The sequence below is a fragment of the Schistocerca cancellata genome, chromosome 5 (assembly GCF_023864275.1).
Source record: "Schistocerca cancellata isolate TAMUIC-IGC-003103 chromosome 5, iqSchCanc2.1, whole genome shotgun sequence".
Lineage (NCBI taxonomy): Eukaryota > Metazoa > Arthropoda > Insecta > Orthoptera > Acrididae > Schistocerca > Schistocerca cancellata.
In genome coordinates this window covers 664,499,015-664,526,956 of record NC_064630.1, presented here as the reverse complement: position 1 = coordinate 664,526,956, position 27,942 = coordinate 664,499,015, and positions in this window count along the sequence as shown.

Genomic DNA, 27,942 nt, shown 5'->3' with positions numbered 1-27,942 from the left:
AAACTTTATGTTTCGTCTCGTCATTTCAGTTAAAACATCTAGCTACTGCCGAGAAAATCCGATATGTCACAGTTGATTGTGCTTCGATGTCAATCCAATTAGGTTCTGGGTTCGAATCACTGTCTAACACAAAGCTTTACCTGACGGCACTTCAAGCAAGTTACTTCTGAAGAAGCAATATTTAACATCTCTCGTAGTTCGGCAACAAGGACAATAGATACTGGGTAGGAATTCGAGTCCGTTAACAATGTTTACGTTATGTAATTTAAAGTTGATATTTGCTAACTGATACTGTCTAAAATCGTGGTATATCACTCTCTGTATGCCTAGTCAAGAATGACTGTTAGTTTCCGTCAGTCACGAAGTCTTTGCTTAGTCTGCATGACCTGAGTTTGAATCCAAATGCAGAACGAGACGGTTCGTCGTGTCATTTGAAGTTCATACATATTCTCAACTAGCTGCTCGTGAATAACTTAAATTTTTAATGTCATTTTGTGTTAAATAATAAGTACGGTATGTTAATTTGAAGAGGAAATCATGAATACGACGAACTTACTACGTGAATTACCTATCTGACGTAATAAGGAGAGAAGTAACATTTCATGTATGTCATTTATCGTAATAAATGTGAGCTCATAAGCCTGAAGAACCGTCTTATCTGTGATAAGATGTTCCCTGATATTTGTAGTACCTTGGTATTACTTTACATCTTGAGTTATTGCGATGCAGAGCAGTGTTTTCTAGTGGTGACTTGTTGGAGCCATTTTCAATAGTCAAACGACTGTACCGAGGGGCGATTAGAGGACCTGCTAGACAGCTGCGCTATGTGGGTTGCACTCGAATCAGGCGAAATGCAATTCAGGTCGTACATTTGTTATGTGACTAGTGGTTTCATTAACTGAACATCTCGTTATGCTAAAGTCATGACGTAAATGATCATGTTAATGAAGGTAACGTTAAATACCAAATTAAAAACATGAATCATAAACATTCTACCGTCCGCCTGTCGACCGTGTGGCGTGTAGACATGGCGTGATGCGTACAGTAAATTTGGCGTTCTTGAATTATTTCTGTAACATTACCTATAACAATCAGACTGTCTATGTCGTCATTTTAGCACAATTCGGCAACCTGAAGATGTTCAGCAAACGAAAGTGATCGTAACTCAGTAAATGTGTGAAAACAGAGCGGATGTGGTTTTCATTAATCATTAACATTGGCGCCAAATTTGGTGCGCAGCATTATCAAGATTAAAAACATCATACGCATCTATTCATACGCACATTTCTAAAATACTACAAAAAATCAAGAATATCAATACGTAGATTCGTTGCAAAAATCTGGAGATACAGTTTGAGACTCATTTCCTCCATGAAAGCAGACAACTTGTACAGAGAACGAAACATCAGCAACACACACCGAAGAGTATCGTCAAAAATCAGGAACTCATAAACATAATATTAACCAAGGAAAGTACCAGAGTACTTTCATAAAATCAACGCAGTTCGCCCTGTGTTTGATGTGCACAAAAAATAATGGAACATAGCTGTATATCAAGTGATGAATGATTAACAATAACATAGAAGAACGAACCTAACACATTTTAAAATTGTTAGATAATGAAGTCTGTCCTTTCCACAGGGAGCCCTAACATTTCCTAATATACAGAAGAAAATTACATAATTTTACAATCATTTCATGACTTACACTAAAATAAGAACAGTGGCACCAAAGTCACACCACTGACAGTGTTGCCAATAATGTGTCACTAGACTGCTAGTTCTACCATTCACTACAATCTACGAAATAAATAATCCACACATACACGTGTCAGTTCCACTACCCAGTTTTTAGGTAAAACAATGCGTAGTAGTGAGAAGGCCGCCTTCAAGCATCGCAGTAATGGCAATGGGTTGGTAGCAGCAAGGGTGGCGACATGTAGCTCAGAATAACATACACATACGGGGATTGCAAGATGAGACTAGCTGCACTAAATGGTAATGACCATAGCAGGTGGGCCAGTGTCACCACACCAGGCCAGTTCTCTTGTTGTGGCCAACGTGACTAGGGACCACGTTTTAGCGAAACAAATACACCTCGGAGCGATGTAAATAAGTCTGGGTTTTGAGGCAGAAGGCATTCTCACATCGGCGGAGTCCAGCAGCACCACTACAACACCGAAGTTCACGCTGTTCTGTGATGACTGGGCATGGACAGCAGCAGCCATAGGTTCAAGTCTGTGGTGCGCCTGCCGCGGTCAGCATTAAGTTCCTCAAGGGACCTTCTGTCACAGCCCTCCAACCTGCAGTCTATGCCTACTGCCAGCAGCTCTGAGTTCCTAGTGGAATTTAGACCATCAGCGACAGCCATTCTCTAAGTCCTGCCAGACGACAGTAAGCCAGAACCCAGACACAGCCATCTCCATGCGCTGCTGCTACAAACAAATGTGAAGTCAAAAGGCCATCAGGTCACCACGCCTCCGATGGAAGCAGGACGCCATTGACGTCACCGCCGGGGGCTCCAGAGGCAGTCAGCCTGCCATGGGTCTTCTGTCAGCAGTCGCACTCTTCAGAGTGATGTCAGGGGTGCAGACGCCACCACAAAATGCAGTAGAGGGTGTGTCTCCCTCCACAGCGCAATCGTCTGAGCCACAGATGTCAGTATCGTTATTTAGGGTGAGTGAAACCGTATTTGTTCTTGTGTGGCGAGTCATGGGTTCGAAGTTTATGGGGACTGACTATACGAAAATTACCTTCGTAAAATACGAGATACCAGTGGATTTGTCAGAGTTTACAAGTACTGCTAGGGCTGAATGGTTGGTGCCCGTATGTTGCACATAGTGTAATTTACTTGGGCATTCAGTCCCTTGTGACCAGTCTGTAGCAGTATTTTGCTTTACATTTACTCTTCTTAAGCACACACATAGACGATGTGGATAGTCCAGGTGGTTCATGATTAGGTAGAAGAAGTAATTTGTTAATAAAAGTAGTTGTGGAGTGCTTTGTTTGTGTTAGTGTTGGACTACTGTTTTTTGTTATTTGTGTTTTATTGTTTCTGTGTCTTAAAAATGAGTAACAGGGAGGCAACTGCAAAAATGGGGACAGAGGGAATCACTAGAGATGAGGCTACAGATTTGTTAGTGTATCAAGTAGGGCAATTTGTGGATAATAAACTGACAAAAGAAAGATGAAGAGATAGAATTGATGAAGACACACACTAGCAGTGGATCCGGCTGTTGGTAACCTCGTTTCCCTTTTCTGGAGTCACACGACATGCAGTCAGTTGGAGAGCATATATTCCGTCACAGGGTGCAGTGGGGTGGCGAAAGGCAGGACATCCGGCTATCCCTTCAACTAATCATGTAAATCCGTTAATAACCATGGATAAGCAGCTGGTGCTAAACGCTTACCGCATTTACCAACATTTTTATTGTTTCAACTGCGTAGATTTTTCGTGACACTTAGGCGCCGTCTGCAGCGTCATTTTAATGTAAATAATTAGGAAAGAGATTCGATAATATGAATAATTGCAACAGAAAACACAAAAAAGTGTTGTTGGCTGTCCGTTCTTACCGTGATACCGAAAAAACGTACATAAAGATAACCTGAGCTATGATACTGTGGCGAAAAAGGACAACGCAATTGCTCTTCACGTCCTTCTACGTACCATAATCTTAAGATGTCTGTAAAACGCAGATACAAAGGTTCACGGTAATTCTGGTGCCGATCTGTCTGCAGCAGCGAAGTAATAACACCCAAAATATGCACTGGTTAGAACAGCCATTTGGTTTTTTGTGTACCCATTTTGCAATAATCTTTTCCTTTAGGAGTTTCTCTAGGTTTTCAGGCGCTTTTCACATCTCATTCAGGTGAATACCGGGCCGATACACAAGTACCGTCTAAATCACAGATTCACAAACATGTAGAAAAGTTTCCCTCACTTTCACAGGAGTCACATGACATGCAGTCAGTTGGAGAGCGTATATTCCGTCACAGGGTGCAGTGGGGTGGCGAAAGGCAGGACATCCGGCCATCCCTTAAACTAATCATGTAAATCAGTTAATAACCATGCCGACCCTGCGCCGATGCAGGACGAAGTCACAAGAAGGAGAAGTGTCAGCTGCATTGTAATTACAACTCCCTAATTCTCGTAGATACCACTTTGTATAGTTATTTCCTCAAAAGGATCAGAGCTGTTTGTTGCCATTAGGTCTAATGTGTTTCCACTGTGAGTGAACTTCAGAAATAATGTTGTTACCCTCATCACTTACAAAACTGCAGTGATCCTAGCAAATTAAAGCTTGTCGAATTATATGATTCGTAAATACATGTACCATCTAAATGAGATTTTCTTTGAAGTTTTGATTATGTTTGGCGGTGGGCTTAATAGTCGATAGAAAGAGCCAATAATAGGTTCATGTTCATCCTTGATACCTCATGAACATCTACGTCTAAGAAGCAGGAATCAATAGAAAGACAAGTCTGTGTTCCCTGCTGATGTAAAACCAATTAAGCACAGTTGGGAACAGCAGAAAAGTGCTGTTTATTGTTGCATGAATTCTCTTCGTCATTGGGATGACCTCCGGAGAGCTACTTTCGACGATGGGATTGGTTTGAACGGCAGTGGCTTGCGCACCTTGTGGACAGCATTCCAATGAACGCCAAAGCGTACTACAATGCACGACGTGGGGAGACACGGTACTGAATATTATTCAGCAGATGATTTCGCATACGAGCGAAGATGTGCACTTTCCAACATTATTATTTTGCTTCGTGCCCCAGTATTTCCTATTTTTTACTTAGTTTCGTTTGGTTTAGTCTTTCTTTCTCTGCTCACCTTGAATTAAGGCTACACATTTTTCCAGACATGCAAGTAGCCTCAAAAAGTGTTAAGCAGTTTAGAATTTGGCACCTTTTCTCGCAATTTTACATTACCGAAGAAAATTCATTCACGTTAGTGAACGATTTGTTCCTTTAGTTTGGGTAACGAAAAAGCAACGACTGAAGAGCGATGGAAAGCTTTCGACTGAAATTGTATAATCCGTTGATTAGTGAGAGATATCTCGCTGTAATATGGATAACAACTAAGCCATACTTGGAGAGCACTGGAAACGTTTGGTCTGAAACAGAAGAAGATTCAAAGATTGACCTACGCCTCATGTTGTAGACTACATGAGCTGTGTCTGAAGCCACACCTAGGAAAACAATTTCCTAAATTGTTTTCAGTTCCATTGTGGTGCAAGGTAAAATGAAATATCTTGCATTATTTGGCCCCAAATTTATTCTATTGCATAGAAAATGACCTAGTTATAAATAAAAATATGATTTAGTAGTAAACAACTAGGATAAAATCTCTGCATCATGTATTCGACATGCCTAATCATACCAAGATACTTCTTGTTAATTCTTTCCTAATTGTCACTTATTACTTGAAATTGCGCTACAGACGAACATGGGGACAGCGAAATGTACCGAACTGAGCTTTAAATTCAATAAGTTTGGTAAGTCAACTTAATTTTTTAGGCATCAGGAAATAAACTTTAAAATATGGTGAGTCACCTGTTATACTACATATACCCTTTGTTTTCCTTCAAAAGTCTCACTTCTGATCATGTAAACGGATATGTTGCATAGTTTTCATTCCTTCTATTTTTTCAGTGCTGTCTGGCATACTTAAAGTGAACAAAATGTTTTCCTAAAGATAAATTTTTCAGCAGACTTGATAAAGTGTAGCCACTGTTAGCATTCGATAAGATGAATGTAAAAAACATTCCAAAATCACTCACAAAGTAGCTGGTACAACAGTCATTTAAAAGCGTGGGACTGAACCAAGAAGGTCCTCTTCTCCGGCTTCAAAAAACCTTACTGTGCAGCTGCGCCAACTGGACTGCAAGTTGCTCTATGTTGCTCCTCACAGAGCTTGAGGAGATACATATTCCCAGAGAATATGTGTTTTTGGCCCCGAAATTTGACATTTCTTTTCTAGCTGCTAGCGAAAAAATTTTATTTTCAGTTTTACACTGATTCATTTGTGTACAAGCACATTATGCTTGGACGTGTTCTTCAGCGTCTCCTGCAATAACTCAGCAACATAAAACTGAACGGAGCATCACCAAGTTGCCGAGAGCCTTCTTTGCCTACAAAGAAACGATAAACCACAGTTGCGAGTAAGCTGTGCAGAAATGGCAGGCAACCTATTACACTCTGACCATCCTCCTAAATCACCCAATCTTTATCCTGTAGATATTGTCTCGGACTATTTGCGACAGCAGATAAAAGGGTCAAAAGTACTAATCACTATCCCCGCAATTTCGTATCTGCACGGGATGTAATCACCAATGAACGGCTTCAGCTGGAGATGACACACCTGAAGAAATTTGTCTCGATATTAGGAAGCCCACACTATTGGTATGCGCATCATGTGAATTCAGATCCTGTCATGTTTTACATCTGTGTGCAGGAAGCGTAAACAGCCAACAACCTGGTAGATATCTTTGCTCGTATGATGACAGGTAACAGCTTATGAAATGCTGGTACTGTGGAGTGCATAAAAATCTAGCACTTCTTGCTGTTATATTGTGGGGTACTTAGATTATTTGGAATGCTCTGCCAAGGAACCTAAATAAGTTGCACCGAGCGAGGTGGCGCAGTGGTAGCACACTGGACTCGCATTCGGGAGGACGACGGTTCAATCCCGTCTCCGGCCATCCTGATTTAGGTTTTCCGTGATTTCCCTAAATCGCTTCAGGCAAATGCCGGGATGGTTCCTTTGAAAGGGCACGGCCGATTTCCTTCCCCATCCTTCCCTCACCCGAGCTTGCGCTCCGTCTCTAATGACCTCGTTGTCGACGGGACGTTAAACACTAATCTCCTCCTCCTCCTCCTCTCTAAATAAGTTGCTAGAAATCCTTTACATTTAGAGTATGAAATTCAGTTGAATGAAACTTTAACATACAGTGACCCCACAAGCAGATGCCAAACTGGGTGTATATCTGGTGACCTTAATAATCAACTCAATGTTCACTTCAACTAATACGACGCAGCAGGCAACGAACTGTCTCGTTGTGCTGCTGCAAGTTTGTGCATGGAGGGCAGATGCAGTAGCACATCTTAAAGTTACTGAGGGAGGTGGTTTCTCGAAGCGTCGGAAACAAGGTTCAGATAGCCATGGAGAACGAGGTGTGGCCTACTTAGACTACTGATAGCCAAACATTCAGAGAAAGCTTCAAACAGAAGCGCGATTCCCGTCATGCATGTGAAGTGATTTGTGTCCATACATGCTAGTTGTGTTTGCAGAAGATATCTTGTCTTGTGAATGATACTTCATCTGTGCATAGTATCATAAAAAACTGTATAGTGTCGTAAAAAGCTGTGTCTATGGAACTGACCTTTACTATTTGTATGGGTAAGTGGTAGAAAAAAATGGTTCAAATGGCTCTTTCACTATGGGACTTAACATCTGTGGTCATCAGTCCCCTAGAACTTAGAATTACTTAAATCTAACTAACCTAAGGACATCACACAACACCCAGTCATCACGAGGCAGTAAGTGGTAGAAATTTGTACATCAGTGGCAGTGAAATTGCTTGAATTATAAAACAACTATTTCCTCCCTGCGTGTCTGTGCTAACGTTATTTACACTACCGGAAGTTCCAGAACCAGCGCATGGGAAGCTGAACATTTCCTTCAGTCTTTAATAAGCTAAATGCGGAAAAATCTTGTTGTCCTGAACTCAAGAGAAGTTATCGATATTTCATGTAGAGTTGGACAACGCCGGTTGTGAATTGTAAACGTAATCGTTGTTGTAACATTTTTATTACTATGGGAACACATGGCTGGAAAGACTTAGAAATAATATGACTCGGTAGTAAGTAAGCTTGCAGCAATGACGTACACGCAGGTTCCACAAGTGGCAGTATTTACAGTACAACTCTCAGTGCTGAGGCTGGAAGAGCCTGGAGGTCATACATCAATTGTACTTACAGCCAAATATTGCTATTGCATTTGCTCTTTGTAAGTACACTAGTCGATTGCAAACTCTGGAAAACGCAAGACAGGAAATAAATTAATATATAAGGGAATAGGGCTTCAATTTATTTTAAGGACTTTCTCAGACCAAAGCGAGGCAAACAGCTGTCGAACAAAATCTGTGTCCACTCATAAAACATCTGAAAGTCAGATTATAAGACTGGAGAAAACAAACAGTTATTCAGTGAATGTGAGTTAGTATCTAGTATATGTTTCTAGAAGGATCATGTCTTACTTCAGAAAACCTGACGCTCTTTTGTGAAACAGATCTTGAGGAAAAAGGAACTTAATTTGGAAGGTTATTTGAATTTTTTAAAAGCACCCAGTTTCGTACAAGGGACATCTTTCTTCTAAAAAAGTAATAGCATGAAAGTTTTTCATTATATGAAACTCTCATCGTTAATACGCTCTGCATTCTTTGTGTTCCTACGCTCTTGTTAAGACGCAGTTTCTTATATTCGGTATTTAGCGGTTGAACTCGTGACCGGAACAGTAGATTAACTGTGTTTCATTGATCCGTTTGCGCTGTTAAGACAATGAGTTATCGACCTACATAGAACACTGCAGTCCTGCTGGATATTACAGGGTGCCCATTGTAACGTCCCCTTAGAAAAATTAATGAATTACTGTGCTGGTAAGCCCCTACATTATTTGATTTTCAAACAGCTGAGCAGAACTGAACGTACTCAGACATTTCGCATTTCGCTCTTTACCTATTCTGATCAACACTAAAATGACACAATATTTTAAGCGAAACACAATCTGACTTTCAATAATCCCTACAAAAGAATGGCCCTGACTAACATTAAACTATACCTTTCACAAATCACTTACCTCACAAAAATCTTCGTTACTCAAACTACTGCAATACAGCGAGCGCCACTACTGCCAGCTAAATAAAAGATTCAAACTACGGAAGGCACTAACTACTGATAGGGATAGTTAGCAAATGAAAGATTTTGATAGAGAAAAAACGATGTATTTACCTTTAATATTGTTCAAAAGTCATATTATATATATATATATATATATATATCAGTTCATGACATATAGTCTTACAAATTTACTGTGTCTGTCCAGATCATCCACTCTCAAAACTCCGCCATCTCACTCCCCACATCCACCACCGCTGGCGGCTCACCTCCAACTGCACAACGCTACGCGCTGTTCACATCCAGCTGCCCAACACTACAATGGCAGACTATTGCAACAATGCCGACCAGCCTCAGACTGCGCACAGCACAGCCAGTGATTTTCATACAGAGCGCTACGTGGCGTTACCAAAATAAAAACCTAAACAGCCTACTTACATAGCCCCCATGCTCCCCACAAAACATTTTACAAACTGTTTTGGGCACTGGCCAATACATATTTGTTAAAATTTTTTCACAATTACAATAACAAAGATATCAAATACACACACTTATTGATACACTGTTGATCAAAAGCAAAAATTGTTCTTATAAAGACAGTCCTGATCATTTATCACAATAAAATGGCAGTGTTTTCCTCAAAGTCTGAGCAGTAAAAGAAAATGCACACGGAAGTAGTTGATTTTCCATGCAGTCTTGAAGAAGCAGTGTTGTCCTTCCAACGGAAAGACAGTGCTGACTCTTGACATGCAGACAGGTAATGGGCCACAACAGAGCAAACCCACAGCAGAGTCAGTCAAAGTTTTGAAGAATATTGGTAGGTAGGTCGTCACAGAGCAGACCCACTGTAGTCCTGGTAGAGATTATGGTATTGGTGGGCTACCAGAGGTGCAGAACCACTGCAGTCCTTGTAGAAATAATGGTATTGGTGGGCCATCAAAGATGCAGACCCACTGTAGTCCTTGTAGAGACGGCCAGCAGCCATCTGTTGCGACTGTGCAGATGCACAATCACCATCGAAGAGTCTTGCGGATAATATAGCAAGTCCATAAACCACCACTTGTGCACGCAGAAAGTTTTTGGAATTGTCCTTAGAACCAGCAATGCTGTTAACCAGTCCCTTGCTGAATTATTAACACACATGCAAACACTAACAGTCCTCTTTCTTTCACATATTGTGCATATACTATGACCAACAGAAATATGTGCAGTGAAATGAATGCTTACAAGTTACTTAATTTCATGAACTGTTGTCAATTACAATTTTATAACATGAGAATACAATAACAAAGGTACAAAATACATCATTAATACAGATAACATTTTTAGTAGTACGGGCTTTACAAAAGATTCGAAATAACATATACATCAGTGTTACAGGAAATATGACATAAGTACATACATAAAGGATCAGAATAACTTTTGAAACATCAACTTCACATATGAGCAACAGAACAGATAAATAATATCTAAACATCTTTACAAAGTAAATAACATAGTATTAGAAAAGTTCTACAACATAACTGTCATCAGCTAAACACATAAAGACAGGAAAAACACAAATACACAAGGGTACACAAACACATAGCAGAATAACACAAGAGGAAAGGGCAGGGTTTGTTTTCAGTGTAACATTTGGTAGTGCAGTCCAACCCAAAACTTCATTCCATAGATCTTTCATCTTATTTCAACATTTTTTTCCATCATAAAATTCCAATCCAAGCATGCTTTCTGTATTTATATTTTCACATATTTCTTACCTCATATACTATATTTATTTTCGATTATCTTACCTCATCATTTATTTCCAAGAAAATCCTACCTAAACCTGTTGTCCCTAAACCCTACTTTTTTGTTCATATCCTCTTTCAAAATACATTTTTGGCCAAACCATTTTCTTATAGTTTCTCAATGCATTTCTTCCAATTCATCACCATTCTCTCATGTAGCCTACCTCACCTAAAGCTAACTTAAATTTACTGAGCTCAGATGCTAAACTAAGGGACGAGGCAATGCAGCAGCACAAAACAATTAACACAAACAGCAATGACAAAAAAATGCAAATTGGCAAAGCAAGCAGCAATATATATAAGTTAGCAAATCAAATGTAATATTATCACTAATATGAGCCAATGTGCAGCAAAAAGAAAAATAAATCCGTAGTAAAACTGGCTTAACAGCGTAATACAAAGTGAAATTTAATAGCACTATGCCTGGCAAGCAGCAGCAGCAAGTGCAATAACTTATATCTAATCATGACAAAGCTCAAGCAGAAAAAATATTACAGTAAAGATGGCCATGTCTAATACCTATGTCACATCTTAACACTAGAGTGATGCATCACCTTGACTTACTCTAGCAGACAAGTTACCAAACTGTCAAAAAATTAGTTTTGCAATTCCCGTGAAGGGAAATGTCTATCTGTGCTTTCTTTTCTATGAAAGTACATCATAAAATTATTCATTACTGGGTCGTAGACAGAAAATAGTGATATTAGTACATCTATTAAATTTTATTTTAACCAATGCTGCAGTGCAGCTAGAAACCAGATATTAAACAAAATGAGCAAATATGTACAAAGGAAGGCATGACACGTCATTTACTAGCCATATGGCATTTCATAAGGCAGTAAAAACAATCTCTCAACTAGAAAGATAATAGTCATAATCAGGTGTATAGACATAAAATATTTCTCATCATTTCATTAGGCATTTCAGTAAATATCATAAATTAAGAGCTCCACAGTGTAATCATATGTTTTCAAGTTTGAGGGTGTCGTATTTGCGATGCTTTCTACAAAGAAATGTCAATAGCGAGGATAATGGCCCCTTTTTTTTACCTACTGGCTTTTTCTCCAGGCGACTGGCACACCTGGGCGCCACCTGAGTCACTTAGCTTCTTTACCGAAATATTTATGACAGAAATTTGCGCTACAGTGACAGTCTCATATAAAAAAATTCACAGGTCGAGAATTTGCATTACAAATGTGTAGAAACAAAATCCTATAAATATAACAGTGTTTAAAAAATTTTCCCCGGCATTCTGATACAGTCACGCATATACATACATTTCATAACTCTTAACGTACGATTCTTGGTTTCCAACAACCTTTTTCACAAACCTGAGTCCATAACCACTACTCATTATTCCTTATCTTATCACACATATACATATTCGTCGACACTTCTTCAATATTTCATCATAACAGATATGTAGCATAATCAAATTGCTCATATAGCATCAGCTTATTGATCATAAACATACCTCAGCAGCATAATACACATCGTCATCGTAATAATAACATCATAACACCTCAGTCAAATCTCAAAATCGTTGTAGCTTCCTCCAATAATTTCAAAACCTAAAAAAAATCCCTGCCATTTCAATGGTGTCATCTACCTCGAACGTACTTTAAAAATCATGATCCCATGCCAAATACAACATTCAAAGTTCTCATAGTATCATAATGGTTCCGAAAAATATGAACAGTTCACAAAGTACAGACAAAATACAATTTCATAAGTGTGAAGTTATCCAACTGTGTGATTGCGTAAACATCTGTCACTGACGTAGTAAAATAAATGTTTGTCTCTCTCAGTTAAATGATCAGATAGCTGTGTAATTTATGTGTTCGAGAAACATGGTACCGATGTGTAAAGTTGTATAAGCAAATACCATATTAGCTAGGGCTCCTTGTGCTTGCCAAACACATGGTACACAAAGTAAGCGTGTACCCCCCTGAGGATTAATGTAATTATACCCTCAGGTGTTACAGAGTACAGCAATCGAATGAAATGTACAATGGAAAACCTTTGTATCATTGTAAGTCAAAAATCTTTAAAAATAAATGTTTTAAGTACTAAATTAATCACTCAAATATGTGTCCTGTAGCGCTAAACTGCGTCTTGCTGTAAGATAATTCTGTGGAAGTGTCTTAGTTATCGTCCTCTGAAAGCTAAGTTCTGCGGAAGTCAATGTACTTACCTCATCATAAACAAAAGTGAAATGCTATGCGTATAGATATCGTAGTTATTACGTACATTACCCTGATCAAGAAAGAACTACACTGTAACGTATTGTTGTGCTTCGAAAAAGGCTGTCTCATTGTAGCTATACCACAAAAGTTACTACTAAAACATGTTTTACTTTCCAGAAGGGTTCAGAAAAACTGTGCAGATATAAAACAGATACAGCACAAAAGCACCATTGTAAATTGTGTCACAGCGTAGTGATATAATCATGTAGCTGTCACAGCAACCAAATGCTAAGTCATCTTTAATCTCACAGAAAGTACTTTAAATCCAGAATGTATTCTCAAGTAAACCAAAGTGTTGCATTAAAATCTCGTTAGCAGTACTGGTACATGTTCTAAGTATGTGAGCCTTATAGTCATTACGTAATTGTACAACTAACAAGCAAGAATGTACACACACAATAACACTGTGTCGTCTGTTCACTATAACAATGCATTCGTAATTACTGTCTAAATATGTTCCCTAGGTTCTAGACTGGATAGTTAACTTCAAAACATGGTTGCATGTTAACAGTTTCTCAGTGTGACAAATTGTACTAGTAGCGTGAAGTGAAAAATTTTATAACAAAGACTATGTTAAAAAGAAGATTATCTCTCAATAAACGGTTTTACATGCGAAATATGGTGCAATCCTTTACCCTTTCTAGTGCGCAGAGTTTCAACTTCAAAGCAATTATCATGTTGTATACGTAGGTAAGGAATGCTGGAATTTTTCTCAGGGTTAGCATCTATGTTATTTTTCTCTGAGCTTACCGATGCACGTGGCTGCCTGTGGTGCGAGTCATTGTCTATCTCTTTGTTGGTGCACATCGTTAGGATTAGGAGACCTAACTTCTACAAGTTCACCTTGTCGAGAGGGCTCTGCCTTGTTTGAATCCCGCCAGTTCTGAAGGAATTCAGGTCTGTCGCTTTGTCGGTAGTTTACATAGTTTCTTGTTTGTCAGTCATTTGGTGGAGAATTTCTCCCGGAATCATAACTGCGCGGTGGACCATTGCGTCTGAAGTTATTCTGGCTCCCTTGATAACAATTATTTTGGTTCCCATATTGTCTGTTTCTCTGATTGTATCTGTGATAGTCATTACTGCGGAGAGGTGATCTTTCCCTGTAATTATTACTACTCTGCCAACGGTTGTCATACGGGTGGTGTCTGTTTTGGTCACGATTTACGTTGTAAGAATAGCCTTGTCGTGTCCATTTATTATTTCTGTCATCGCGGAATTGTGACAGATGTGACCTGTAATTGTTGTGTTCCTGTTTTCGCATCCCACGATTGTCAGTGTAAATTTCCATTTCTTGTAAGAGTCCCTGAAAAGCTTCAATGTCGTCTTTGCAACGTCCTGCCAAAATAATGTGTCGTAAATGTTCAGGCAATTTGATTAAGCAAATGCGGATGAGTTCTGAGGAGCTGTATGGGTTTGAAAGATACTGATTCTTATGTAACATGTCTTCGAAATATTTGACAAGACTAGAAAATTCCGATTGTTCGAAATGTTTCATCATTATGATTCTATGTTTTACTCGGTCTTGTGTAGCTTGTGACCAATATGCTGAGAGGAAGGCATGATAAAATTCTCCTTCACTGTGACAATCGTGAATGACCGATCACATTCTTACAGCTGGTTCATTCTCTAAGTAGCCACACATACTTGTGCTCCAATGACCAGTTGGGAGGAAGACAATGAGAGAATTGATGAAGCCATGCTTGTGGATGAATGTCGTTGCCAGAATTCTTAAATGTTTCGAATTTACGTGTAGTAATGAACAACTTATAATAAAAATCATCATAGATGAAGTTGCATATCAGCGCACACTGCGCTGCAGAGTGAAAATCTCATTCTGGAAGCATCCCCCAGGCTGTGGCTAAGCCATGTCTCCGCAATATCCTTTCTTTCAGGAGTGCTAGTTCTGCAAGGTTCACAGGAGAGCTTCTGTAAAGTTTGGGAGGTAGGAGATGAGGTACTGGCAGAAGTAAAGCTGTGAGTACTGGGTGTGAGTCGTGCTTCGGTAGCTCAGATGGTACAGCACTTGCCCGCGAAAGGCAAAGGTCCCGAGTTCGAGTCTCGGTCGGGCACACAGTTTTAATCTGCCAGGAAGTTTCAAAAATCATCATGTCGGCGAGTCGCATATCGGTCATTGTTTCTCCGTTTCGGCGGATCAATCTCAAAATTCAGTGCACCTCCCCAACTTCTTTCATAATTTTCGAAATGCCCTGTGTTATTATTTCGTGACTTTTCCGTATTTCTAAGTCCCTCTTCCCGTGTTGGAGCGCGAGTCTCCTCTGAAATATGTAATTCTTGTATGACCTGTGTCAACTGATCTTGTACTTCCCGGATTTCTCTTTTTTACTGTGTATTGATTTGATTCTGATGTTGTTTGAATTTTCTAATTTTTTCTTACTCTTCTGTGTCAGTGAAGGCTACGGGTCTTATGTCATTCAGATCATCATCTACCTTTGTCGATAAGTTAGTGAACTGATCCGAAAGATCTGCTACTTTATGCGATAGTGAGCTGATTTCCTCAGTGTGTTTTTCTAAACCAAGTTTCAGAGTGTCCATTTGTGTTGACATCGTATCTACTGTGTCCTTTAAGTTTTCCTGAGTTTTTGCAAGTTGCGTAACCGAATCGGTAGATGCAACTGAGTCAATTTTAGCTTGCAAGTGTCGTGATTTTCATGAATAATAGTTTGCAGTTCTTTTATGGCTGCTTCGTGTTTCTGTAATGCATTTTCATGACACGAAAAAATAGGTTGGAAATGCTCACAAATTTGTCTTTTTACGTCATTACAGACTTTTTGACATTTCGATTCGATGTTACGTAACTCAGCAGTTTAACCTTCACGCGTTTGTTCAAGCGTGGTGTCTAACTTTTGAAGCTGTTGTTGTGTTTGTCTCTGATTTTGTTTCATTTGTTGCATTAATTGCAATAATAATGTATTAGTGTCTGGAATCTGTTCCTCTATGCTTTTCGGCAGTGCATTTGCACCAGCAAAATTCACATTTTGACGAGCAGAAAATGTGTCTTGACTTATTTGAGAAAACGGTGAGGACGCAAAACCTGAATCTACAGTATTTGCAAGATTGTGTGCTGTCATTTCGGATTCCTGAGGCCGACCGATCGATCGATAATGCTTCCCTGTTCACTAATTGTTTCACTGTCTACACCATTATTTGCCGCCCGCTCCATTTCCCTATGCACAATTACCAAATTACTACTTTGAACAATAGTTAATTCATTACTCGGTGCCGCTAACACACTGCTTTCGTCTTCATTGTCATTTCTCAGTTACTTTGGAGCCTAGTATTTCGTTTTTCACACGCCATAATTGTCACAATGTTTCACACGATAACACAGAAAAGCACAATTGGAAGACTAAAATAAGAAAACACATTAACATAGCACTGAAGATAATATCTAGTTAATTGCAAGCGCAGCTGAAAAATACTAGGTGCAAATCTACATGCATGCCACAAGTGTTTTACTGTACATCAATGAAAAACTACAACTACAAAGGAAATTCTCTCTACAATTACGCGCTAGCAATAAACAATAGCTACACTAATTATACAAACTACAAGAAAAAATCAGAAGATTCCAGTGAGGTATCCTCGGCTAAGGGTCGACATATGTAACGTCCCCTTAGAAAAATTAATGAATTACTGTGCTGGTAAGCTCCTACCTTACTTGATTTTCAAACAGCTGAGCAGAACTGATCGTACTCAGACATTTCGCATTTCGCTCTTTACCTATTCTGATCAACACTAAAATGACACACAATACTTTTAGCGCAACACAATCTGACTTTCTATAATCCCTACAAAAGAATGGCCCTGACTAACATTAAACTATACCTTTCACAAATCACTTACCTCACAAAAATCTTCGTTACTCAAGCTACTGCAATACAGCGAGTGCCACTACTGACAGCTAAATAAAAGATTCAAACTACTGAAGACACTAACTACTGATAGGCATAGTTAGCAAATGAAAGATTTTAATAGAGAACAAACAATGTATTTACCTTAATATTGTTCAAAAGTCATATTATATATATATCAGTTCATGACATCTAGCCTTACAAATTTACTGTCTCTGTCCAGATCATCCGTTCTCAAAACTCCGCCATCTCACTCCCCACATCCACCACTGCTGGCGGCTCACCTCCAACTGCGCAACGCTACGCGCTGTTCACATCCAGCTGCCCAACACTACAATGGCACACTATTGCAACAATGCCGACCAGCCTCAGACTGCACACAGCACATCCAGTGATTTTCATACAGAGCGCTACGTGGCGTTACCAACATAAAAACCTAAACAGCCTACTTACACCATAAAGTCCCGCTATCAAGTCAGAAAATCCTAACTTGGAAATTATTAGAGCTTGAGCATCGCGGCTTGTTATAAAACGTTTAACAGCTCTCACAGTTTTTTCTCGTATGTCAAAAGTTCAATGTTGCCCCATTCGTCGCTCATAGAACATCAAGATGATATTCGAGATTTGCTCGAGTACAGATGAGCGTTGCATTGATTGTTTGATTCCTGTGTGAAGGGTAGCAGTGTCATTCTCGTGTTGAGTACACACGACCTCTGAGGTAACTTCTGTAAAAAGAAGTCTGACGCAAAGACATCGGGAGAGCGCAGGGTTTATGTGAAGGGACCATCACGCCACTGACTGACTCTTAAAAGTTTCTGGACCATCTCATTATGCTAGTTTACGTCGGTGGTGTCCTCCCATTCTATTGTCGATAATTCCCCACAACCGTTTGAACAGATTTGCACTCCGCACAGCAGATGACACACCACTTCTCCTGATGTGTCGCCAATCTGACGCACCACATCTCAAATCTGAAACGCAGGGCAAAGGCAAAGAGTTCGAGAGCTGCTAAAAGTTTTACAACAAACCACGAGTCTCTATCTCTAATAGTTTCCAAGTAACGGTTTTCTGAAAAGATAATGGGTCATTAAGGACGTCCTGTATTTCCTTACAATCATTTACTTCAAGCTCTGATACCCATAAGGTGCTAAATGACACTTGAGTATGATTTCCGTTGTCGTTTGCATGAAACATTTTTTCTATTTTTATACATTCACGTGGCACAATGCCTTCCTTGTTGTAAATGTTAGTGTTTGATGAAGCTCCGAAAAAATTGAGAAAAATGGAAATTCTGTCGAATGATAATTTTTAATTTCAATGCTGTAAAACGCATCCTTTCGATGTGCAGATGGTGGTAGACTGAGTTAACGTGGAACTTAACAGAACACACAGCATCAGTCCGCTCCCGTTATACCTCTCCAAATGCTAAACAGTAGCGGTTCTCTCTGTTGGATTCTGCTGCTAAGATCTTTTCGGTAACATGTGGGACGACTGTTCTTTGACAAATTTTTTTGAGACTCCAATAATTAGCAAAGGAATGACTGTTCAGAACGATGGCAGAGCGGCAAGGTGTAGATAATCTCAGGAATTTGAAGTAACCGTAAATACTACGCAACTAACCAACTATACACTCGTACCTTGCGTTTAGTGATTGCCATATTCATTCAAATTCAGATTCCACATTTAAATTATGGTATACTTAACATAGCCGCATTTTGCTAAAATATTGACGAATAGCATGCCCCCGTCTCTAGTAAATCTAGAAAAAGCACGCCTATCCTTACAAACAGAGTTTGTTAATAAGATAGAGACAATACAGATAAATGACAATCTTTTAAAGGAATTAGCTTTGTTCCTGTAACGTATACCTCTTTCAGATGATTTCTAGTGAACAGAAAACGAGTGAGTCTAGCAACTATAAAAAATGTCGCAATATGTGTCCAGTGATCATCTGCAGCCAATAGAATACTGGCCGACAGCGTACGCCTGAACTCGGAAACTATAGTTACAAAAACGTTAATTGCAGATTATTTTTACTGAGCAACCGGAGAAACTTTGACTGCCAGGTGACTTTGCAACAGGAGGTTCATCGTTTTGCGCAGCCGGAAGGTAAAGTGAAATAAATAACATGAGAAACCAATGTCTGTCGTCTCATCATTTATCTTATTTCATTCTCTTGATCATGTCTAGGATAAATTGTAAATTTGTGGTAAGGTCTTATGGGACCAAACTGCTGAGTTCATCGGTCCCTAAGCTCCTAAGCTTACACACTGCTTAATCTAACTGAAACTAACTTACGCTAAGGACGACACACACACATCCATCCCCGAGGGAGGACTCGAACCTCCGACGAGGGAGCCGCCCGGACCGTGACAAGTTGATCATGTCTAGCGTGTCCTTATACGGATAGTGTCAAATTGTTAGAGAAGAATAAATTCATCCGTAGAATCGTTTCAGTATTTGCATTTTTACAGTAATCGCTGAAGTTACCAAGCACCATTGTGGATTTCTATTGTATATGCATTTCTTTCAAAAGTAACTTCATATTTTCTAAAACCAAACAAAATTAATATTTGGTGATCTGTATTGAGAATACTATCAGATAACCGTTGGGAGAATTTCAAATTTTGTTACTTACGCGTTGTTCATTTTGGTGCAGTACGATTAAAGAATCTATATGTTCTTCCATTTGACCACTGTTTACCTTCGTAGTTTCTCGGTACTGTTTCATACTTCAGATGTGATGGTAGTATTGCTCCTCTCTCATATGCTGGTATGTGGTTGCCGTTACTTCTGCTGCTGGTTTTTTTCAAGTGATTGTTTTGATGCTGTTGTTTATTCTGCTTTCGCTGTTCTATGTTAAGCGTTAAAAAACCTCTGGCTCTCCAACAAGCGATGACAGGCATATGAACTTGGGTGACACAAAACGCATACGCTGTACTCTGCCTAATTAGCTCTATCAATTTCCCTTGATCTGACGTTTTCATAACTGGACCATTCATTTCGCAGGAATGTGGAAACACCATCTTCCGAGACTTTGGAACCAGATATCACAATATACCGACGAAATTACTTTGTTGAAAGTTTTTGATATTGTTACAAGCTTGGAATGTGTACGGTAACCATTTTTTGACTGACAGGGTACTTTCAAAGAAAGTTATTTAATTAGTACTGATGTGACGTCTTAAACGTTGTTTGACGACGATTCGTGTCATGCATGAGTATGAAAGGGACCAACCAACTGTTGCAGTGTTTTTTTACTTTATTCCTAATCGTCGAAACATTGTACGGAAATGCTATGTATGGAAATGCTTAAAGAACTTCTTGCTGGAGCTAAACGTAATAACAGAAGGAAACGTAACTTAGTTGTTGTTACTGCAAGGTATGACAAACTGGGGAGTTACGTAAGTCAATGCCTTCTTGTATATTGTGCTATTCATTTTAACGGCAAAGAATGTCCTCTAACTAGTTAAAGAGTTACTAGTACCTTAATGATCGCACTCAGAAGACTTAATGCGAGAAGACGAAAACCTACTGACTTCTCAACCTCAGAGGGTATCAAGTAGCAGTTTACACAATCCTGTGCCGCCTGACTTTGAATGTGCGTATAAATTCGATAGTCATGAAGAGGTAAAGTGCTGGCGTTAGAGAAACTTGATACAGTACTGGCTCGCTCGAAGGTGTGCTTGAGTTTAATAATTACTATGTCCAGCTCCCTCTGACATCATTTGTCTCTCCGCAGCTTTCTTGAATAATTTCTAATTCGGCACCCCTTTTTGTTCCTATAGGCTACTTAATCCTTTATTATAGAAAAATCACTCACAAAATCTAAATAAATTCTGGTTGTAAGTAAACGGTTGACATTAACTTGTCTAGACTCATATATGCGACACATGGATTGAAGACGAGGGTATCAAAGCAAAAGCAGAAATGCCGAACACCGTTTTCTTATTCTATACGGAGTTTAAGGCGGAGTTAACACATTTTTAACCATGATATACCAAAGGTGTAGATGTAGATGTAGGTCTCTCTAACAGAAAACTTTGCCCAGTAGTAGGAAGAAAGAGCAGGTCACACCAGTCTACAAGAAGGGCAGCAGAACAGCCATAAAACTACGGTCCAATAGCTTTGACAACCAGCTATTGTAAAATCTTAGACATACTCTGAGGCCAAACGTAGTGAGATGTCCTCCTTCTTTCCACATGCCAAAAATGAATCTGAATTTTCGCTTTCCTCGCGTGACATCCACAAAGCCATGGTGCAAGATAATCTCATGGATGCAGTATTCCTTAAATTCCAAGAAGCATTTGACTCAGTACCATACTAACGTCAATTTTAAAATTGTGTCTACGTTTGTTTCTATAATTACATATGCTGTTAGCTAAAAAGATAAAACATATGTACAATATGTGTGTTTAAGATAAAAGTTTCACGAACTTAGAACGTATTCTAATTTAATGCAATACTATATCATACTGCATTAACTGAGCCCTTCCTTAGGTGCAAAAAGGTAAATGGTATGATGTTGAATTTCTCTAATACCTTATAGCAGCAATATACGGTCTAAATCGTTATCTACGTGTCATTTGGAAATACTAACAAAGATGAAAGAATTATAGTCCTCACAAAGGGGACTACAATTTCTCATTTATTTAGCTCCTAGCGGACCAGGTGTTATTATTATACTGTATCTTACAGACATAAGACAAGGAACTAATAAAAAAAAAAATTCGATTCCTAATACATTATCTTATGCAACATTGGCTTAATGGAGAAACGGCTGTAAGGGTTATTCATAAATAGATACCTCCAGATTCGCAAGACGACTGCGTGGAAACAACAATGCATACTGAAAATCGATACATTTCAGTGCATATAGCATCTCTTCAAATTTTTACATTACGACAGGAGCTGAATGAAGGCATTATTTGTGACATGGCAAACGTCAATACGGCCAGTCAAACTCTTCCCACACACATCCTAATACGTCGTGGTCGATATCAGCGACCGGATTAGCTAATTACTCTTCATTGCAAGGCATTCAAATTAAGTGGCATCGGAGGCAGGAGCACGAGATCTTTGAGGTAACGCCATAAGAACAAAACACATAGAGTTAAGTCAGGTGACCGTGAGAGCCACTGAAGAACAGAGTCATGGTGAGAAACGCGTCAAATCCAACGTCTAGAAAAAAAAGTGTAGCCGTGTACCTTATTGTTGAAAATGAATCCTCCACGGTCTAGCAGTGACTTTTGTAAAAGCCACTGTTGTAGAATGTCGAAATACACGAAAACAGTCACACTTTTCTGCGCAAAAATATGGTCCATGAACTTTTGAATACGTTAAATTTTGATGAATCACGAAGGTGTGCCACACTCTCGCGTGGCTGTTCTGTACCATAAACGCGCACCTTTGACAGTTCACCGTTAGAGACACATCAAACGTGGTTTAATCACTTAAAGCCAGCTTCAATGAAAAACCATCTTATCCCAGTAGCCACTGCAAGATATTGCAAAGGTCAGAACGAAGCTCGTTGTCGCGAGTAGTCATTGCATGTAATAAATGTAGGTGGCATAGTTTGCCACGCAGATACTTCGGGTATCTGCAGTCTCTGTTCTCACGTTCAGTCGATTTATTCGGGCTCCTAACAAATGACTCCCGTACAGGTTCCACGTTCTCTGCTGACTGTACGTTTTTCTCCCGCAGCGCAGCAGCAGGATGTGCTGTACCACCCGTGGACTGTTTTGTCTGTTGGAGCTTGTACTTGATGTCTGATACGAAATCGCCGCTGAACCGTCATAACTAACATCCATTTAGCGATTTCAAGGACACAAAACACACGCACCGCTCCACTGACTTTGCATAGTTATCCGCCACAAGTGGAAGACCATCTACACTCCTGGAAATTGAAATAAGAACACCGTGAATTCATTGTCCCAGGAAGGGGAAACTTTATTGACACATTCCTGGGGTCAGATACATCACATGATCACACTGACAGAACCACAGGCACATAGACACAGGCAACAGAGCATGCACAATGTCGGCACTAGTACAGTGTATATCCACCTTTCGCAGCAATGCAGGCTGCTATTCTCCCATGGAGACGATCGTAGAGATGCAGATTGTAGTCCTGTGGAACGGCTTGCCATGCCATTTCCACCTGGCGCCTCAGTTGGACCAGCGTTCGTGCTGGACGTGCAGACCGCGTGAGACGACGCTTCATCCAGTCCCAAACATGCTCAATGGGGGACAGGTCCGGAGATCTTGCTGGCCAGGGTAGTTGACTTACACCTTCTAGAGCACGTTGGGTGGCACGGGATACATGCGGACGTGCATTGTCCTGTTGGAACAGCAAGTTCCCTTGCCGGTCTAGGAATGGTAGAACGATGGGTTCGATGACGGTTTGGATGTACCGTGCACTATTCAGTGTCCCCTCGACGATTACCAGTGGTGTACGGCCAGTGTAGGAGATCGCTCCCCACACCATGATGCCGGGTGTTGGCCCTGTGTGCCTCGGTCGTATGCAGTCCTGATTGTGGCGCTCACCTGCACGGCGCCAAACACGCATACGACCATCATTGGCACCAAGGCAGAAGCGACTCTCATCGCTGAAGACGACACGTCTCCATTCGTCCCTCCATTCACGCCTGTCGCGACACCACTGGAGGCGGGCTGCACGATGTTGGGGCGTGAGCGGAAGACGGCCTAACGGTGTGCGGGACCGTAGCCCAGCTTCATGGAGACGGTTGCGAATGGTCCTCGCCGATACCCCAGGAGCAACAGTGTCCCTAATTTGCTGGGAAGTGGCGGTGCGGTCCCCTACGGCACTGCGTAGGATCCTACGGTCTTGGCGTGCATCCGTGCGTCGCTGCGGTCCGGTCCCAGGTCGACGGGCACGTGCACCTTCCGCCGACCACTGGCGACAACATCGATGTACTGTGGAGACCTCACGCCCCACATGTTGGGCAATTCGGCGGTACGTCCACCCGGCCTTCCGCATGCCCACTATACGCCCTCGCTCAAAGTCCGTCAACTGCACATACGGTTCACGTCGACTCTGTCGCGGCATGCTACCAGTGTTAAAGACTGCGATGGAGCTCCGTATGCCACGGCAAACTGGCTGACACTGACGGCGGCGGTGCACAAATGCTGCGCAGCTAGCGCCATTCGACGGCCAACACCGCGGTTCCTGGTGTGTCCGCTGTGCCGTGCGTGTGATCTTTGCTTGTACAGCCCTCTCGCAGTGTCCGGAGCAAGTATGGTGGGTCTGACACACCGGTGTCAATGTGTTCTTTTTTCCATTTCCAGGAGTGTATATTGGTGCTCCACAATTTTTTGATACTTTTACTATGAGTAACTACCGCTTGAGTATTCATTTTCCGCACGCCAGTGTAGGACGTGTCACAAGTTCAGCTAAGGAAAAGTGCAATTAGTACTTTTTTGTTTTATATAAACCGGCTTATTTTGCGCAAGCCGACTTCTGAATGTTCATTTTTGTGAGGCCTTGTGCTAGATATATCCGATTCGAGATTCTAGGTCCTAATATTCCACTGTTTGCAGCGTTTCAGCATTATCTTTCATTTAATGTGTCAGCACTCGTGTGTATTACAATACCGCGTGATCAAAAAGTCAGTATAAATTTGAAAACTGAATAAATCACGGAATAATGTAGATAGAGAGGTACCTATTGACACACATGCTTGGAATGACATGGGGTTTAATTAGAACCAAAAAAAATACAAAAGTTCAAAAAATGTCCGACAGATTCATCTGATCAGAATAGCAATAATTAGAATAACAAAGTAAGACAAAGCAAAGATGATGTTCTTTACAGGAAATGCTCAATATGTCCACCATCATTCCTCAACAAAAGCTGTAGTCGAGGAATAATGTTGTGAACAGCACTGTAAAGCATGTCCGAAGTTATGGTGAGGCATTGGCGTCGGATGTCGTCTTTCAGCATCCCTAGAGATGTCGGTCGATCACGATCCACTTGCGACGTCAGGTAAACCCAAAGCCAATAATCGCACGGACTGAGGTCTGGGGACCTGGGAGGCCAAGCATGACGAAAGTGGTGGCTGAGCACACGATCATCACCAAACGACGCGCGCAAGAGATCTTTCACGCGTCTAGCAATATGGGGTGGTTCTAATAAAACCCCATGTCATTCCAAGAATATGTGTCAATTTTTACCTCTCTATCTACATTATTCCGTTGTTTATTAAGTTTTTTGATCACCCGGTACATTCAGTTTTTTCGAACATTTGTGAGTGCCGCGAAACTCACGTACAATAGCATCAATTGTAAACTTAATTTGTGTTTCGGCCGCAGAATCTTCGTTCAAAACTTATCATTCCTGATTTTATTATATATTAATGTGGAAAAGGTATATTTCTGAGAATTTTCGGACGCTTGGTAATGTAAAGTGTCGAGAATTTTCGTAAGTTATGAGTGTTGTGCATCACCTGGTTCGTAGGAAATCGGCGTTTGTGATGCGGGCATGCGTTGGATGTGATCAGTTGCAGATTGTGGTGCATGGTGGAACAAACGATGCCTGTCGTCTGGGTTCCGAGAGCATACGTCGATGATTGCGGACACTGGCAGTGAGTGTCGAGAAGCATCACGGAGTTTCAACAAGACTTAAAATGTGCAGAATTGTCCCCAGAACTGATCGTGGCCCCCTGGTACTGAGTCGAGTTACTTTGAAGGTTCTGTGGCAAGCTAGACTAAGACTTCCTGGACTTGAGCCGCAGGGTTGAGCACTGTAGTGTCCCACTAAATGGGTCAGTTGTGCACAACGCTTCGGAGGCTGGTACCCTAGTAACTGATTCTGTGTGAGTTGCATATAAGGATTTATTAGATTAGACGACTCTCCATCCACTCCAGGTAGTAGTATCAGTGCAAGGTGCAAAGAACCCCCCTCCCCTCCAACAGCTGAGAGTTAAAATCACAATGGTTAACTGCCGAAGCGTCCACAACGAAGTGCCAGAATTTAAAGGGCTAGCAATAAAGGTCTCATAATACTAGATGCAGAAATTCGATTAAAACCTGAAGTTGATGGTACTGAGATTCTTGGGGTCGTTTAAGTGTTTATCGAGACTATAGGCTAATGGGAAATGGGGCCGGTGTTTTTGTCGCAGTAGGCATGAAACTCAAATCCATGGAGACTGAAATTATAACTCAGTACCAGTACCAGGGGTGGGCATTACTTTATTATTGGATCCTGCTGTCGACAACCAGTCTCACCTCTTGATGTTACCGGAAACTTCAGAGGCAAACACATTTCGCTAGTACGTAAGTTCCTCAGTCATAGTGTAATAATCGCAGGAGACTGCAATCATCCAACAGTCGACTGGAATAATTAAAGTTTTGTAAGTGTTGGGCATGGCAAGACATCCAGTGAAAATATCTTGTCTGAAAAGTACCTAGCACAGTTGGTTCGAAATTATTTTGGATATACTTGCAACAAAGACACCTGACCCTTGGAGGATGTCCGCTCAAAATTGGTATCACTGACGACGAAGCTATTGATTACCGAAGTACAAAGGACAACTACAAAAAAGCAGAAAGATTTATGTGTTCAGTAAACTAGATAAAGAAGCAGTAGTGTCATATCTCAAAGAGGATTTTGAAACTTTTAGCTCAGGACACGAGCATGTACAGGAACTGTGGCTCAGGTTTATATAAATAGTTGACCATGCTCTGGATACATATGCACATAGCAGAACTTCTAAGATACAGAGACAATTGCGTAATACGTGTAAGACGAAGCACAGCTTTACAGATAGATACTGAATGAAGGATGTGTTGCTATCGAGAGAGCAATGCATGACAGCCTGCAATGACTACCGTAGAACAATATTGTCAAAAGACTTTACAAAGCTGAATGCCACTATGGTCGTATGTAGAGGCTGTTAGTGGTCCCAAAGTTAATGTCAAGTCACTCTTGGATGAGACAGCGAATAAAAAAATTAATGTGGTGCATGAGATGCATGGTATCTTGGGTTGTTATGATTGAGTCGTAGATCAGAAAAAAGGAATATTTACTTAAAAGAAATATTTACTTCAAGACAGTTGTCAGCCATAGCACAGACATGAAGATATCTTTGAATGTGAATGTTTCCTCCTGCAGAGATTCAACGAGCACACCTGAGATTGAGTTCCTTGATTGTGTATGTGTCTTGGAGTTTGCATCCCTCCAAGATCATATTCTTTGCAAAGGTGGGAAACCTTAAATATGATGCTACACCAACAATATAGGATTCGCTGACTAATGCTCACTAATCACATTCTTTTGTGTATCAGAACTTGCTGACTCAGCACGGTGGCATGTTATAAACAATGAAATACGCGATCAGTAACTTTGTTGTTATTACTGCACCATCAGAGACGTCATCATCATTGTAGTCACTGTCATCATAAATCACTTTCTTCTCAAAAAGTAAGTGCAATATGCACTATGTAATACTAGTAATAGAATCTATGTATTTTCTTATCAGTTACTTGTCACAAGGCAATAAAGCAGAGATTGCTCAGCCTACATATTACATAACTTGAAGCATCTGGGCTTCAGCTGAAGTGTAGTATGCACTGGAAGACTACTGATTTTCATGATGAGGCAGCACCAACCAACGTTAAACGCCAGACACATAAACACCAAACTTCGAGTGGCAGTCGTGGTTCATCTGAAAGAATGCAAAATACAGCTGCCATCAAGATTCTTCCATCTGTGTTGGTGAACTTGTGAACTTGACTTCCTCAACAGCAGCGCCATTTGTCTGGTTATCATGGGCGACAAAATGACATGGACACAGCCGATTGCCGCGCGGAGTGGCCGCGCGGTTAGAGGCGCCATGTCACTGACTGCGTGGCCCCTCCCTTCGGAGGTTCGAGTCCTACCTCGGGCATGGATGTGTGTGTTGTTCTTAGCGTAAGTTAGTTTAAATTAGTTTATGCAGTGTGTAAGTCTAGGGACCGATGACCTCAGCAGTTTGGTCCCTTATAAATTCACACACATTTGAACATTTGAACACAGTCTATTTAGAAAACAATGACAGGTAATTTTTCTTAATATGTGCCCAGTATAAAAATCTGTGTAGATAAATATGTCAGATCTCATTCAGATAGTATCACT